The sequence below is a fragment of the Mugil cephalus genome, chromosome 23 (assembly GCF_022458985.1).
Source record: "Mugil cephalus isolate CIBA_MC_2020 chromosome 23, CIBA_Mcephalus_1.1, whole genome shotgun sequence".
Taxonomy (NCBI): Eukaryota; Metazoa; Chordata; class Actinopteri; order Mugiliformes; family Mugilidae; genus Mugil; species Mugil cephalus.
This window is the reverse complement of record NC_061792.1, coordinates 10,897,980-10,915,905: the sequence shown is the minus strand read 5'-3', so window position 1 is coordinate 10,915,905 and position 17,926 is coordinate 10,897,980. Positions and strand designations below refer to the sequence as shown.

General features: G+C 39.2%; 1 long non-coding RNA gene, 2 other non-coding genes and 1 pseudogene across 3 annotated transcripts; 3 read left to right on the top strand and 1 right to left on the bottom strand.

Annotated features, from left to right (window-relative positions):
• Window positions 1-16,686, top strand: part of LOC125001214 — a 21,665-nt pseudogene extending 4,979 nt beyond the window's left edge.
• Window positions 2,009-3,824, top strand: LOC125000828. The gene is made up of 2 exons (XR_007111403.1): window positions 2,009-2,060; window positions 2,939-3,824. It is a non-coding gene; the product is annotated as an uncharacterized LOC125000828 (long non-coding RNA).
• On the top strand, window positions 5,555-5,627 carry trnam-cau. The gene has a single exon. It is a non-coding gene; the product is annotated as a tRNA-Met (tRNA).
• On the bottom strand, window positions 6,028-6,101 carry trnai-aau. Its single transcript has one exon. It is a non-coding gene; the product is annotated as a tRNA-Ile (tRNA).
• Window positions 16,687-17,926: the final 1,240 nt, after the last annotated feature.

Below are 17,926 nucleotides of genomic sequence, written 5' to 3'. Positions count from 1 at the left end.
TGTCTTCATTCGTATTAACATATTTTATATTTATGTGTCATGACAGATTTCCTGGCTGTGGACTCTCGGAGAGACACTTTGAAGTTGTGGCCTCAGCTCTGAAGTCCAACCCCTCCCATCTGACAGAGTTGGACCTGAGTAACAACAAGAACCTGGAGGATTCAGGAGTAAAGCAGCTGTGTGATGGACTGAAGAGTCCAAACTGTAGACTGGAGACTCTGGGGTCAGTTCACTGAATGTTTTTATCACATTAAACAGTTCTCTTGTCAGGATTGACAGATAGAAAATGGACCAGCAACAGTTGGTTTAAATGAAGGAGCATTATGTTGTTAATATCAGCAGGTGTCTCCTCACTCATCGGTGGTCGGTCTGATCTCAAATCAGGACCAGTCTAGTGTTCACATGTACATTTAAAGAGTTATTGGAGTCAGGAATCATTCTTTCTGTTCATACTGTCTGTGGAGAAACTCATCAAGTCATTTCTTCCAGTGTAGTTGTGTTAGGAAGAGACCACTTCACAGTCAGTGTGGACAGTAGGAATTCTGAGAACTCTGTAATGTTCATCTGACATGTGACTGTTGTTTGAAGACAGACTTGATAATATGAACTTCTCCTTTAACATTTTAACGACACCAACCTACTGAGATACCAAATACAGGAAGAAGAAGGTCATGGAACCAAGTTCCATGTTATTGATGTGTGTTGACATGAATAGTTGTCTGAATGTTGTGTTGATGTTTGGATGATGTGTGTAGAAGGCTGACATGATGATGATCCACAATAACACAAGGACAAAGTAACTCTGCTCATTTTAGAAAAAAGCTCATTGATTAGGACGTAGTAATGTTGATCTGAACTTTAAAACCTGAACACCATCTGATTGATTATCAATGATTTTATTAACACCTTTTATTCTTTATTCAGATTGAGTTGCTGCTGGTTGTCAGAGATCACTGTGATTATCTGGTCTCAGCTCTGAAGTCCAACCCCTCCCATCTGAAAGAGTTGGACCTGAGTAACAACTTCCTGCAGGATTCAGGAGTGAAGCAGCTGTGTGATGGACTGAAGAGTCCAAACTGTAGACTAGAGACTCTGAGGTCAGTTCACTGAATGTTTTTATCACATTAAACAGTTCTCTTGTCTGGATTGACAGGTAGAAAATGGACCAGCAACAGTTGGTTTAAATGAAGGAGCATCATGTTGTTAATATCAGCAGGTGTCTCCTCAGTCATTGGTGGTCGGTCTGATCTCAAATCAGGACCAGTCTAGTGTTCACATGTATATTTAAAGAGTTATTGGAGTCAGGAATCATTCTTTCTGTTCGTACTGTCTGTGGAGAAACTCATCAAGTCATTTCTTCCAGTGTAGTTGTGTTAGGAAGAGACCACTTCACAGTCAGTGTGGACAGTAGGAATTCTAAGAACTCTGTAATGTTCATCTGACATGTGACTGTTGTTTGAAGACAGACTTGAAAATATAAACTTGTCCTTTAAACATTTTAACGACACCAACCTACTGAGATACCAAATACAGGAAGAAGAAGGTCCCTGGAACCATTGAACTAATGAACAGTTTGGGTTTTCGACATGTGTGATTTGATATATGATCCATGTAAATAGAGACTAGAAATGAGGTCAGCAGCAATGTTATTGATTGTGTGTTGACATTGAAAATATTAAACTTGTCCTTTAACATTTTAACGCAGAAGCTAATGAGATACCCAATACAAAGGAAAAGTCAGTCTGGTCCCTTGAAAAAAGCACATTGTTTCGACTAGTATGTTTATTGAATATTACCTGTAATGAGAACATTGATGAGGTCATGAAGCATTTTATTGATGTAGTGTTGAGCATGCAATGTTGTCTGAATAGTTGTAGGGATTTTCCAAAGGGCCTCACTCTCATTTAAGAAAAGTCCAAAACCACAACGTGACACATTTTGAAATCATTCTCGACCTGAGTGAAAATTTACGCTTGAAGTCATTAACAGACATGAGACAGCAGAAACATTATTGATCTTGTGGAGAGTCCAGACTGTAGACTGAAGACTGTGACTCTGAGGTGAGTGGAGGGTTGGAGTCAGTTCATTCTTCTTTCAATAGTTTTGTACTAGACACAGAATCTAAAGTGTTTCCTGGAAACCTGCTGCTGTTTTCTTCAGAGATGCTGTCAGAGGAGAATGGAGACAGACTGGACAGAAAGACAGAGACAACAGTCAGACAATCAGATCATCCTGAAGCTTGTTGTGTTGATGTTTTCAGGAAATAAATGTGGATTCCAGCTGACAGCCTTACTAGATGAATAGAGACAGTGGTCCTCATTCATCAGATCTGATCTCAGACTCTTTGTTCTCTCACCTCAAAACTAAACAACTGATCAGTTTCATCTTTGTCACAGCTCTGAGATCAGTCTGACTGAAGCCTGTAAATCACAGAACCATCATTACATTTAGTAACCATGTGGTCTTTCTACAGAGCAGAACCTCTGCTGAGGTCCAGTCATCACATCTGTGTCTCTGTCATTAGTTTCATCAGATATCTTCAATGTTTCTTAGTCAGCTGATGCTTCAGAAACACATGAGATGTTCATCAACACACTCAGACTCTTTATTGAAATGGAACAGCTGTAAATCCATCACTAAAGTGTTTGTGCAGTAATGAAGCGTTGATGACTCTCAGCAGTCCTCTGTGGACTTGAGAGAAATGTGCAGAGGAAACAGACTTCATGCTAAAAGTCTGTGCAGGTCTGTGAGCTTCCAGCTCCAACACGTTAACATGAAGCTGAAAGGAAGCTGGCTGAGCTCCACAGCTGCTCTGAACAGGACTGAAGTCCCTGCTGCTCATTATACTGGATGTGCTGCATCACTGACTGACACCTGATGAAAAGAGTCTCTGGAAACACTAAAACATCTCCTTTCTTCTTTCTTCTTCTCTCTAAAGGTGCAAGTCAAAGTGAACAGGACGGTATGTGAGCTGAGAGAGGATGAGCTGAGTCCTGATGATCCAGAAGTTGAATCAGCAGCAGCTTGTGTGTAGAGAGACTCTGACTGGACCATGTTACTGGGAGGTGGAGTCAAGAGGAGAGCTTCATCCACGTGTCTGTTACCATTGTTAGGAAATAACAGTATAAGTGTGTTGTTACATTTACTCTTTAACACTACAGCAAAAATAGTTCTTCTACATGGAAAGCTTTAGTTCAGCTTTTTTTTAATTAATTTATTTATTTACTTATTTTATTTTTATTTGTGTCAAGAATTGAAAGATTGAAAACACTACAAAAAATGTAAAGTAAAAGTGGGAAACATTCTCATGATATTACTGTAATGATTAATACTTTCCTGTGGTCATTAGTGTAATAATTTAATTTATCTGCTTATAATATAAAACATGTTCCTTATGAAAAGATCTAGTTGTAAACAGTGATTATAGATGTCAGAATACATGTAGTGTAGTGGACGTATAATGTTTAGAAAGTTGAAGGAGAAGGACACTGAATTGAAATGAGAATAGTACATAAAGACCGGCATTATTTTCAGCTATGTTGTCTGTGTGTATTTTGTTGTTTTTCCAGTTGTATGTATTTTATACAAAAAAAGTTGTTGAGAAAATGTTGTGATGCAATGTGATTTAATTGCAAATATAAAAACAATCACTTACTGCCAAATTAATAACCCTGATGCTGAATATAATCAATTAATGTAAATTAATTTAAATTTGGCAAGTTGGTTTGATTTAAGTAAGTAAATTAGTAAAACATTGTACCACTTGAATAGATGGATTATATGTGGTTTATAAGAAAATAAAGGAATATGAGTTAAAATGAGAATGGAGCCTTGCTTTTTTTGTGTTGTGTTTTGTGCAATTTATATGTTTTTATGCAAAAAACAAACAAAAAAAAAAACACATAAATCAATCAGTCAAATACACTATCAGTCAAAAGTGTGGACACGTCTTCTCATTCGGTTCAATGACGTGTTCAAACTTCTGACTCCAGTTTAAATGAAAACCTACACGGTGCAGGGTTGTTGATTAGTTTTCTTTTATTACATTAACTGTAAATATAAAAGATTTAAATAATAATAAATAAAAATTAGCAGCTGATGCTATGTTGGTTAAAGTAATTGATGTCAAATTGGACAAATTGTGAGTGTATTAGCAAAACGTTGTAGTACTTTAGTACAAAAGTAACTTGAATACATGTATTAATTAAAACAGATTGACGCACGTAAGTGTTTATTTCATTTCAGAATTCAAACATGTTATTACAACTGATCCTACATGAACTTAAATAAATTCTTTTCAACATGTAAATCATGAACTCATTCACGTCCAGTGGATAATCTACAGCCTCGATTCACCCTTGGACACAGCAAAAAATCGCTCCTTTCTCCCCTCTGTGATGTGCATCAATATACAAAATCACACTTTTGGTAAAATAAACAATATATGATGCCATAACAAGGATTTTTATCACTCAGGGGGGTATTGCACAAAAGTTGGATAAAGACATCCGGGATAAGTGAGCAAGCCCGGCTTGACTAAACCTCGTTGGTGCTTTCTTGGATTAATCGGTTGCAGCTGGAACAGGATAAAAAGACGCAGCTTAATCAAGCCAGGTGTGGATTGTTAGGAAAAGTGCGTGTTCACGTTATTCTTAAGAAGATCACGAGATCGATCACAGAATCACCGACAGGAAAAATGGGACATGAACGCGCCTCCGACTTCACCGTCACTGAACCAGAGCTGCTTGTTGAACAATATGAAGAATTAAAGAACATTATAATAAAAAATGGCAACACCAGAGCAATTAAAAAGGAGAAGAAAAAGCCTGGCAGACAATAGTGGACCAGTTTAAAGTGTAAGTAGCCTGAACATGTACAACTGATAAACTGTTCTCCACTGAAAACTGAAAACAGTTAAAGGATGTGGAGATGATTAGTCCATTAATCAATAGTTGAGTTTTTGCTTTAATGTGGCACATAGAAGTACATGTTACTCATGTTATGTAGGGTATAATTAAGTTCAGAGAAATGATCTGCTCTTCTATAGAATCTATTTTCCTATGTTCTGTTTCATCCCTTATCTTTCTTAAAGAACAAACTTAGGACCGGGCAGCAGATGAAAACCAAATACAAAAAGATTCTGCTGACAATGTATTTCTGTATTTAACTGATTTAAACGGTCAAGAAAAAAGAGTTCTGTCACTGGACTCCACAATGCTTGAGGTATAATGCTGTTGTTGTGGAGATCTCCTGCTTATTTAGTACAGCATAAATATGAAGTCAGTGATGTGGTGCTAATAAAAACACATGTTACAGAACCCAGACACTGCCTCAAAAGCAGGTTGGAAACATAGTTTTGCTTCAGCATATACCCACATATACTGCTGCCAATTGACATTTCTTCCAAAGAATTCGCAGAATGAAAGAATTCTGTACGGTACGAAGAACACCTGCAGACAATTTACAAACAACAGAGTTCATTCAACGGTGAAGGGATTCGAACCATTCCCCCTATGTGAAAGCACGAAAAATGACAATTTTGACAGCTTTTTGGGCCTCGTTGGCGCAGTAGGCAGCGCGTCAGTCTCATAATCTGAAGGTCGTGAGTTTGAGCCTCACACGGGGCATAAGTTTTGTTGTTGATGTGACCGATTCTGTGGTATAGGTTGCAATTTTCATCAATTAATCTGCTGTCGTGGCTACGGACACACATCAAGAATGATGATGGTAAGGTGTTTCTTCTATGCTAACAGTCTGGCTGCCATCCTAGAAAAACGCAAATTACCAATGACGAAAGGGACTGGAACCATCAGTTCTCTGATCTGATGTCAGACACATATCTATTGCATCCCTTGGTCACACAGAAGGGTCACTGTGAAGCAGAAAGTATCAATTAAATGGTACAGCCAACAAGGATCATACTTACCAGGAAGTAGCTCCTGTGACCAACTCATAATTATCTTCCATAGGTTTGAGATGGTTTCTCCCATTCAGAGTAAGGTGTGTTTGCAAAAGAGATCCTGTAGATGGCCAGTATGGGGATTGAACCCATGACCTTGGCGTTATTAGCACCACGCTCTGACCATCTGAGCTAACCGGCCTTTAGGCCCAGTGGCATTATGGTTTTTCACAATTTACAAACAACCGAGAGTTCATTCAACCTTGAAGGGATTCGAACCATTCCCCCTATGTGAAAGCAGGAAAAATCGTCAATTTTGACGATTTTTTTAGGCCTTGTTGGCGCAGTAGGCAGTGCGTCATTCTGACAAATAAAGTCCAGTTCCTCTAAAATTATTCAGACACATTAAGAACTATGTATATTCTATGTAATATTCTATGTTAAGTTTCCATCATAAATAAGTCTTTCTGTTGTTGCTGATTGTTTGTGTGTGTATATTTGTCCCATCTGTATTGTAATTTGTTTCATGTGGTTACTGACAGTGGCCACTAGAGGGCAGTGATCATAATAGTGACCACAAGTAATCACATGTAATTTAAACAACAACGATTTGATTCTATGGTTTGAGAAGAGAAGATTTTTACTGGGGGATTCACAGTTGGTTTCTTAATCTGAAATGAATAAGACATTGTTTTCATTTGAAGATGAACAGTGATTTAAATAATATCTAATGTAATCCTCGTGTTTTTTTTCTTCTAACCGATTCCACAAAAGGCCAGAACACACTGAAGTTAAACACTAAACAACACATGACAACAACAGAAGCTCAACAGATGAACATAGTTATCATCTTACTGTGTCTCCACTTTCTGTTCATCATCCAAGGACATGATCATATTTAAACGTTTCATTTGAGAAGATGAGTCATTACACAATTAAAGAAACATTAAACACATTTGAGAAAGCTATTCCAGTCTCACATCAAAAGTAGTTAAATGAATCAAGAACTGATAGCCTGTCATCTTATTTTGAAAATCTTCCCTTGTCTAACCTGTCCTCTCTCTATCACAGGTAAAACCCTCCCTCATTCCAGGAAGTAACTCACCTGTTTAGTGTCCAGGTTGGAGTGGAGTCTTGTTCATCTCTGTGGACCGGTTTAATAAACTGTAAGTTTGATTTGTTCAAAGCTTTAAAACTTTTTTTTTTTTTTTTGTCTTCAGTAACTTTAATGTTTTCTGCTCTGTAATGTTTGTAGAAGATGTTCACTTCTTATTTCATTATTAAGTTTGTGTCACTCTGTTTGAAGATCAGTCTACATTATTATTAGATAAATGATTCACTGGAATCAAACAGTATGATGATCAGATTAAATTAAATTATTAAATCTTCATTAATCTGGATCCAGCCTCAGATTTAAATCTAAAGTTACTTTCACTTTCACCACCGTTGTGACGCAGATATTTTTCTCTGTGTAAACTCTGTTTATAATGTTTAACTCTTTAACGTCAGTTTAGTTCCAACTGAAACACTTTAGAAATAGTTCATGTTCACTGAGACGGAGCTGAAAATATAAAGTATATGAAGGAGGCGACTATAAATCTATCCGCCGTTATGTGTCTGTTGACTGTGTGCATAGACAAGTGTGTCTCGGGGGCAGCATTAATTCAAGTGAACAGACATTGTTTAATGTTGTTAAATAAACTCAACTGCTCCTGTTGAACCTGTCTAACCTGTTCTGACTCCATCACAGTGAAGTCGGACTCGTTCCAGTTCGTTGCTCACCTGTGTCAGAGTCTCTAATGAGGAGCAGCTGATGTTTTTACAGCAGAAATAATGTCAAGGGTTTGATGTTCAGGTGAATGACTTGTGTTTCCTCTGCAGGTGAAGGTAGAAAGTGTGTGTGAGTCAATCCAGCAGCATGGATCAGTGTGAGGACAGAGAGGAGGGAGTTCCTCCATCTAAAACCAACGCAAAAAAGCAAGTACACAAATATTAGAAATTGTTTAACTGATTATCTCAGCTTCAGTGAGTTCATCTTTACTTTTTTTTTCTTTCAGGATCCATCAGAGACCAGATTCACCTGAACCCAGCTGTGTTTCCTTGAAGAGTGACAATTCAAAACTCTTCTCTTTAGACTTTAAAGGACAAATTTCCCCTGATGATCAGAGGTAAACTATTAGTTTTTGCTTTTCCATAACACTTTTCTGCAAAATAATAGTCATATTTCTGAAATTTTGGCTTTGTACGTGTTTTAATGGCAGGTGTTTTGTGAATACCAAAAATGTGTTTCCATTGCACTTTTGCAATGAACTTTGATATTGATATATCTGGGGGGAAAAAACACTTCATGAGAGTGTAAGAGATTTTTCAAAATGTAGGTGTTTCAATTACAGGTTTTTTATTGCGATATCTACAACTATTCAAATGTGCAACAGTATGAGATTTATAATTTAGTTTAGTCTCAGTTGGTCAAAGTAAATCATTACAACATGGATACTTTTTAACACAGTATGATGAGTGTCTGCAGTGTCACTTTGTTCTTTACATTAAAGGCTCAACATCAGTCAGTGAGCGCTCCCTTGTGTTCAGTTCAGTTTTCAGCTGGTCTCAGTGGTCTGTTGTCCACAGTGATCTGCTCTTTCTAGTTTTTTATAGCAGCTTCAGTAACTGTGAGGTAATATTTTTCATGTTTGTCTCCTAGGATCATCAGAGAGAAGAACCTGACGACTTAGACCTGAACCCAGCTGTGGTCTATGAGAGTGATCAATCAAAGCATTTTGACATTGCCTTTAAAAGACAAGGACCCTCAACTGTTAAGAAGTAAGTTATGATTCAATTTAAAATTGTAGTGGGGTTTCTCTTGAGAAAAAATAGTGTCGACATTTGTGGGTGTTTATTTAACCAGTCTCTAATACTGAGAAATACCCTTTAATTAGAGTAAACAACATTCAGTTGAATCAAATCCTTCTCCAAAGTGGAGTTCCTGGTCTCACATGGCAGGAGTTTGCCACCCATTCCTGTACATACAGTAAGTACAGGACTGTACTGGTGCTGTTCTCCAGTGTCCTCTTGGGCCAGAGGCATCCAGCTGGACCCGGCATCTCTTGGTAAAATCTGGACTCTTATGCATTGGTAACGAGCACAGATGCTTTAAAATGTTAATGGAAGTTTGACAATACTCTGACCAGTCAACATTGTGAAGGGCAAACTGGGGATCAAACTTCATGTTCCATCGGACTAGGCCCAACAAATGGCCACATCTCCTTCTTAGTCCTTTGCTGAGGGCAGTTTTGGATGGCTTCCACTTTATCAACCTGTGGGCACACTTCCCCTCTTCCCAACAGACAAAGTACCGGGTTTCACATCTGGCCCACTCACACTTGGCAGGGTTAAGTTACAGCCCTGCTTGCTGAACTTTTAGGAGGACCAGATAGACATGTTGTACATGCTCAGACCAGGTGTTGCGTGAGATCACTACATCATCCAGGTACGCTGCAGTGATCACACCCCTGAAGCACTCTGTCCATCAGGTGCTGGAAGGTAGCTGGAGCTCCATACCAAAGGGCATCACCATAATCACCAGATCATCAACTCAAGGCATGACGTCAAACTCTGAGATGGTGACGAGTTTCCTGAAGTCGATGCATATGTTGAGGGACCCTTTTTTTTTTGAAGTAATAACTACCAGACTGCACCACGCCGAGCTGGATCGGTCAGTTCAGTCACCTTGAGCTTCAGCATCTCCTCCGCCTCTGTCCCAGATTTCTTAACCAGCTTTCTTGGGACCCAGTATTTAGTACCATCAGGTTTTTGATCAGTGGTTTCACCTCTTTGTTAATGTCACAGTAGAGATTATTCTGATCAGAACATTCACTACACAACACACTATCATTAACTCACTGTGGTTTATGTTGTAGGGAAAACACACATTGATTACAGATGGTGGAGACAATAATTGAACTAATGTTGATGATTCATTCACAGGTGAAGCAGCAGAGTTTAAATGTTCTCAGTGATCAGTCTGTTCATCAGCATCAAACACAGCTGGACTCCATAATTTAAGGTCTGTACATGGACAACAACTACTTTCCATCATCTCCATGCTGCTCTTTGTAGACCAGTGGACTGTCAGTCTGTCCAACATGGATCTGATGTTTGTCTCCATGATTTCAGTCTGATTCTCATTCACAAAGTTTTCTGTTCCAGCTGCTGGAGGACAACATTGTCACTTTTGTGAAGAAGGAGCTGAAGAAGATTCAGAGGGATCTGAGTCCAGATTACCAGAATGCTTAAGAGTCAGAGGGAGGATGAGAGGTGTTGGAGGGTAGGATGAAGAGCAGAGGAGGAGCAGCAGAGAGGCATTTGTGAAGATCACACTGAACTTCCTGAGGAGAATGAAGCAGGAGGAGCTGGCTGATCGTCTGCAGAGAAGTAAGAGGATTTCTATGAACATTGAACCTGATGAATGAATTAAACGTTTACAAATGTCTCAAGAGATGAAACACAACATATTCAGACACTTACTCTTCAGGGGAATTAAATATTAGAATATTTATTGATATTTCTTTCTTTAAATAATTACCTCTTGTGTGTTCATGAAGGAACTCCTGATGGAGCTCGTCGTGGACTTAAATCTAATCTGAAGGAGAAGTTCCAGTGTGTGTTTGAGGGGATTGCTAAAGCAGGAAACTCAACTCTTCTGAATGAGATCTACACAGAGCTCTACATCACAGAGGGAGAGACTGCAGAGGTCAATGATGAACATGAGGTCAAACAGATTGAAACAGCATCCAGGAAACTAGACAGACCAGAAACAACCATCAGACCAGGAGACATATTTAAAGCCTCACCTGGAAGACAGAAACCAATCAGAAGAGTGATGACAAAGGGAGTGGCTGGCATTGGGAAAACAGTCTTAACACAGAAGTTCACTCTGGACTGGGCAGAAGACAAAGCCAACCAGGACACCCACTTCACATTTCCATTGACTTTCAGAGAGCTGAATGTGTTGAAAGAGAGAAAGTTCAGCTTGGTGGAACTTGTTCATCACTTCTTCACTGAAACCAAAGAAGCAGGAATCTGCAGCTTTGAAGAGTTCCAGGTTGTGTTCATCTTTGACGGTCTGGATGAGTGTCGACTTCCTCTGGACTTCCACAACACTGAGATCCTGACTGATGTTACAGAGTCCACTCAGTGGATGTGCTGCTGACAAACCTCATCAGGGGAAACTGCTTCCCTCTGTCACCTCTGGATAACCACATGACCTGCAGCAGCCAATCAGTCCCTCCTGAGTGTGTTGACAGGTGACAAGGTCAGAGGTTCACTGACCCCCAGAAGGAGGAGTACTTCAGGAAAGATTCAGAGATGAGGAGCAGGCCAGCAAGCATCATCTCCCACATCAAGACATCACGAAGCCTCCACATCATGTGTCACATCCCAGTCTTCTGCGGATCTCTGCTACAGTTCTGGAGGATATGTTGGAAACCATAGAGAGAGGAGAGCTGCCCAAGACCCTGACTGAGATGTACATCCACTTCCTGGTGTTCAGACCAAAGTGAAGAAGTCAGTATGATGGAGGATCTGAGACAGATCCACACTGGAGTCCAGAGACCAGGGAGATGATTGAGTCTCTGGGAAAACTGGCTTTTGATCAGCTGCTGAAAGGAAATCTGATCTTCTATGAGTCAGACCTGACAGAGTGTGGCATCGATATCAGAGCAGCCTCAGTGTCCTCAGGAGTGTTGACACAGATCTTAAAAGAGGAGAGAGGACTGTACCAGGACAAGGTGTTCTGCTTCGTCCATCTGAGTGTTCAGGAGTTTCTGGCTGCAGTCTACATGATCCACTGTTACACCAACAGGAAGACAGAGGTGCTGCAGGTCTTCCTGGGACAAAACTTCAATGACTCAACTCTGGATGTCTTCCTGAACAGAGCCATGGAGAAATCCCTGGAGAGTAAAAATGGTCACCTGGACCTGATGGTTCGCTTCCTTCATGGCGTCTGTCTGCAGTCCAACCAGAGACTGTTTAAGAGGTCTGCTGGGTCAGACACAGATCAGTCCAGAAATCATCCAGAGAGCACAACAACCTTAAGAAGATGAACATGTTCAACATTTCTCCTGACAGAAGCATCAACATCTCCACTGTCTGATGGAGATGAACGACCTCTCAGTTCATCAGGAGATCCAAGAGTTCCTGAAGTCAGAGAACAGATCAAAGAAGAAACTCTCTGAGATCCACTGCTCAGCTCTGGCCTACATGCTGCAGATGTCAGAGGAGGTTCTGGATGAGTTGGACCTGAAGAAGTACAACACATCATGGCGGGGACGATGGAGACTGATTCCAGCTGTGAGGAACTGCAGAAAGGCTCAGTGAGTCCACATGTGATTAACATAAATCAGTTTAGATTAGTTAAGTTCATTCAATATTTAAACTGTTCAATTATCACCCTATCAAACAGTATTCATCGTTCTTTATTTATATATACAGTACATTGGAGCTGTCCGTTGAATAATATATGTAATTAGACATCAATTGGCTATTTCTAATCTGCTCTAAATGTCCCATAAAGGAATCCACATTTTAATCGTTTTAATCATGATGACTTTGTGGAGTTAGACATTAGATCAGATCACACTGACAGACTGTGTGGAAGAAGCCTCATTGTAACTCCATTTATCTTCATTCATTTGCAGATTAAAACAAATCAAAGTTTAAAAGTCTGCAGGTTTAAGAGAAACTGATGAGAATCATTGTGTCATGTCAGATAAGAAGCTGATTCACTGATGTGAAAAACAAAATGTCAAACAGGATGAGTCCAACTGTTTATTATCAAATGCATGAAGTAAATTGTTACGTCCCGGCTCGAGAGGCGCAACATAAAAGTGGAGACACATGATGGAGTTTCAAAAAATATTTATTTTACAAGAAGGAACAGAAAAACTGGTGAGCCATGGTGAGCTTCTGCAGTGGAAAAGTCATCCTCGGGACTCTTCAACAGGCCTTTTAGTCAGTCTTCTCAGGTGTGGCTGATTAAGGTGATTAGGCACAGGCCGAACACACCTGTATAGCCAGTGAAAATGCAGAGGGTGTAACAAAATAATAAAGTGTCTTCATTCGTATTAACATATTTTATATTTATGTGTCATGACAGATTTCCTGGCTGTGGACTCTCGGAGAGACACTTTGAAGTTGTGGCCTCAGCTCTGAAGTCCAACCCCTCCCATCTGACAGAGTTGGACCTGAGTAACAACAAGAACCTGGGAGGATTCAGGAGTAAAGCAGCTGTGTGATGGACTGAAGAGTCCAAACTGTAGACTGGAGACTCTGGGGTCAGTTCACTGAATGTTTTTATCACATTAAACAGTTCTCTTGTCAGGATTGACAGATAGAAGATGGACCAGCAACAGTTGGTTTAAATGAAGGAGCATCATGTTGTTAATAACAGCAGGTGTCTCCTCACTCATCGGTTGTCGGTCTGATCTCAAATCAGGACCAATCTAGTGTTCACATGTACATTTAAAGAGTTATTGGAGTCAGGAATCATTCTTTCTGTTCATACTGTCTGTGGAGAAACTCATCAAGTCATTTCTTCCAGTGTAGTTATGTTAGGAAGAGACACTTCACAGTCGTGTGGACAGTAGGATTCTGAGAACTCTGTAATGTTCATCTGACATGTCACTGGACTGTTGTTTGAAGACAGACTTGATAATATGAACTTCTCCTTTAACATTTTAACGACACCAACCTACTGAGATACCAAATACAGGAAGAAGAAGGTCATGGAACCAAGTTCCATGTTATTGATGTGTGTTGACATGAATAGTTGTCTGAATGTTTGTTGATGTTTGGATGATGTGTGTAGAAGGCTGACATGATGATGATCCACAATAACACAAGGACAAAGTAACTCTGCTCATTTTAGAAAAAAGCTCATTGATTAGGACGTAGTAATGTTGATCTGAACTTTAAAACCTGAACACATCTGATTGATTATCAATGATTTTATTAACATCTTTTATTCTTTATTCAGATTGAGTTGCTGCTGGTTGTCAGAGATCAGCTGTGATTATCTGGTCTCAGCTCTGAAGTCCAACCCCTCCCATCTGAAAGAGTTGGACCTGAGTAACAACTTCCTGCAGGATTCAGGAGTGAAGCAGCTGTGTGATGGACTGAAGAGTCCAAACTGTAGACTAGAGACTCTGAGGTCAGTTCACTGAATGTTTTTATCACATTAAACAGTTCTCTTGTCTGGATTGACAGGTAGAAAATGGACCAGCAACAGTTGGTTTAAATGAAGGAGCATCATGTTATTAATATCAGCAGGTGTCTCCTCAGTCATCGGTGGTCGGTCTGATCTCAAATCAGGACCAGTCTAGTGTTCACATGTACATTTAAAGAGTTATTGGAGTCAGGAATCATTCTTTCTGTTCATACTGTCTGTGGAGAAACTCATCAAGTCATTTCTTCCAGTGTAGTTGTGTTAGGAAGAGACCACTTCACAGTCAGTGTGGACAGTAGGAATTCTAAGAACTCTGTAATGTTCATCTGACATGTGACTGTTGTTTGAAGACAGACTTGAAAATATAAACTTGTCCTTTAACATTTTAACGACACCAACCTACTGAAACACCAAATACAGGAAGAAGAAGGTCATGGAACCAATGAACTAATGAACAGTTTGTTTTCGACATGTGTGATTTGATATTGATCCTGTAATGAGAGACTTGACTGAGGTCAGCAGCATGTTATTGATGTGTGTTGACATGAATAGTTGTCTGAATGTTGTGTTGATGTTTGGATGATGTGTGTAGATTCTGACATGATGATGATCCACAATAACAGAAGGACAAAGTAACTCTGCTCATTTTAGAGAACAGCTCATTGATTAGGACGTAGTAATGTTGATCTGAACATTAAAACCTGAACACAACTGATTGATTATCAATGATTTTATTAACATCTTTTATTCTTTATTCAGATTGAGGAGCTGCAGTTTGTCAAAGATCAGCTGTGATTTTCTGGCCTCAGCTCTAAAGTCCAACCCCTCCCATCTGAAACATCTGGACCTGAGTGAAAATGACCTGAAGCATTCAGACATGAAGCAGCTTATTGATCTTGTGGAGAGTCCAGACTGTAGACTGAAGACTGTGACTCTGAGGTGAGTGGAGGGTTGGAGTCAGTTCATTCTTCTTTCAATAGTTTTGTACTAGACACAGAATCTAAAGTGTTTCCTGGAAACCTGCTGCTGTTTTCTTCAGAGATGCTGTCAGAGGAGAATGGAGACAGACTGGACAGAAAGACAGAGACAACAGTCAGACAATCAGATCATCCTGAAGCTTGTTGTGTTGATGTTTTCAGAAATAAATGTGGATTCCAGCTGACAGCCTTACTAGATGAATAGAGACAGTGGTCCTCATTCATCAGATCTGATCTCAGACCTTTGTTCTCTCACCTCAAAACTAAACAACTGATCAGTTTCATCTTTGTCACAGCTCTGAGATCATCTGACTGAAGCCTGTAAATCACAGAACCATCATTACATTTAGTAACCATGTGGTCTTTCTACAGAGCAGAACCTCTGCTGAGGTCCAGTCATCACATCTGTGTCTCTGTCATTAGTTTCATCAGATATCTTCAATGTTTCTTAGTCAGCTGATGCTTTAGAAACACATGAGATGTTCATCAACACACTCAGACTCTTTATTGAAATGGAACAGCTGGAAATCCATCACTAAAGTGTTTGTGCAGTAATGAAGCGTTGATGACTCTCAGCAGTCCTCTGTGGACTTGAGAGAAATGTGCAGAGGAAACAGACTTGATGCTAAAAGTCTGTGCAGGTCTGTGAGCTTCCAGCTCCAACACGTTAACATGAAGCTGAAAGGAAGCTGGCTGAGCTCCACAGCTGCTCTGAACAGGACTGAAGTCCCTGCTGCTCTTTATACTGGATGTGCTGCATCATTGACTGACACCTGATCAAAAGAGTCTCTGGAAACACTAAATCATCTCCTCTCTTCTTTCTTCTTCTCTCTATAGGTGGAAGAAAAGTTAAACAGGACGGTATGTGAGCTGAGAGAGGATGAGCTGAGTCCTGATGATCCAGAGGTTGAATCAGCAGCAGCTTGTGTGTAGAGAGACTCTGACTGGACCATGTTACTGGGAGATGGAGTCAAGAGGAGAGCTTCATCCACGTGTCTGTTACCATTGTTAGGAAATAACAGTATAAGTGTGTTGTTACATTTACTCTTTAGCACTTAAGCCAAAATAGTTCTTCTACATGGAAAGTTTAAGGTCAGTTCTATACATTTGTTTTAATTTATTTTTATTTATTTACTTATTTTATTTTTATTTGTGTCAAGAAACATTGAAAATACTACAAAAGATGTAAAGTAAAAGTGGGAAATGTTCTCATGATATTACTGCGATGATGAATACTTTCCTGTGGTCATTAGTGTAATAATTTTATTATCAGGCTGTAAGATTATTTCATGGTGGATTTATCTGCTTATAATATAAAAACATATTCCTTATCAAAAGATCTGGTTGTAAACAGTGATTATAGATGTCAGAGTGCATGTAGTGTAGTGGATGTATAAAGTTTAGAAAGTTGAAGGAGAAGGACACTGAAGTTGAAATGAGAATAACCCTGATACTGAATATAATAAATGAATGTAAATTAATTTAATTTTGGCAGGTTGGTTTGATTTAATTAAGTAAATTAGTAAAACATTGTACCATTTGAATAGATGGATTATTTGTGGTGTATAAGAAAATAAATAAATATGAGTTAAAATGAGAATTTGTGTTGTGCTTTGTGCAATTTGTATGTGTTTTTATGCAAAAAACAAAAACACATAAATCAATCAATCAATTAATACACTTTCAGTCAAAAGAGTGGACACGTCTTCTCATTCGGTTCAGTAACGTGTTCAAACTTCTGACTCCAGTTTAAATGAAAACTTACACGGTGCAGGTTTGTTGATTAGTTTTCTTTTATTACATTAACTGTAAATATAAAAGGAGCCGTATACTATAAAATTAGCAGCTGATGCTATGTTGGTTAAAGTAATTGATGTCAAATTGGACAAACTGTGAGTGTATTAGCAAAACGTTGTAGTACTTTCGCACAAAAGTAACTTGAATACATGTATTAATTAAAACAGATTGACGCACGTAAGTGTTTATTTCACTTCAGTATTCAAACATGTTATTACAACTTATCCTACATGAACTTAAATAACTTCTTTTCAACATGTAAATCATGAACTCACTCACGTCCAGTGGATAATCTACAGCCTCGATTCACCCTTGGATACAGCAAACAATCGCTCCTTTCTCCCCTCTGTGATGTGCATCAATATACAAAATTACACTTTTGGTAAAATACACGATATTTGATGCCATAACAAGGATTTATATCACTCAGGGGGGTATTGCACAAACGCTGGATAAAGACATCCGGGATAAGTGAGCAAGCCCGGCTTGACTAAACCTTGTTGGTGCTTTCTTGGATTAATCGGTTGCAGCTGGTCCAGGATAAAAAGACGCAGCTTAATCAAGCCAGGTGTGGATTGTTCAGAAAAGTGCGTGTTCACGTTATTCTTAAGAAGACCACGAGATCGATCGCATAATCACCGACAGGAAAAATTGGACACGGACGCGCCTCTTACTTCACCGTCGCTGAACCAGAGCTGCTTGTTGAACAATATGAAGAATTAAAGAACATTATAAGAAAAAATGGCAACACCAGAGCAATTAAAAAGGAGGAGAAAAAGCCTGGCAGACAATAGTGGACTAGTTTAATGTGTAAGTAGTATGAACATGTACAACTGATAAACTGTTCTCCACTGAAAACTGAAAACAGTTAAAGGATGTGGAGGTGATTAGTCCATTAATCAATAGTTGTGTTTTTGTTATGTAGGGTATAATTAAGTTCAGAGAAATGATCTGCTCTTCTGTTGAATCTATTTTCCCATGTTCTGTTTCATCCGTCATCTTTCATGTTCTTCTGAAAGAACAAGTTTGTTC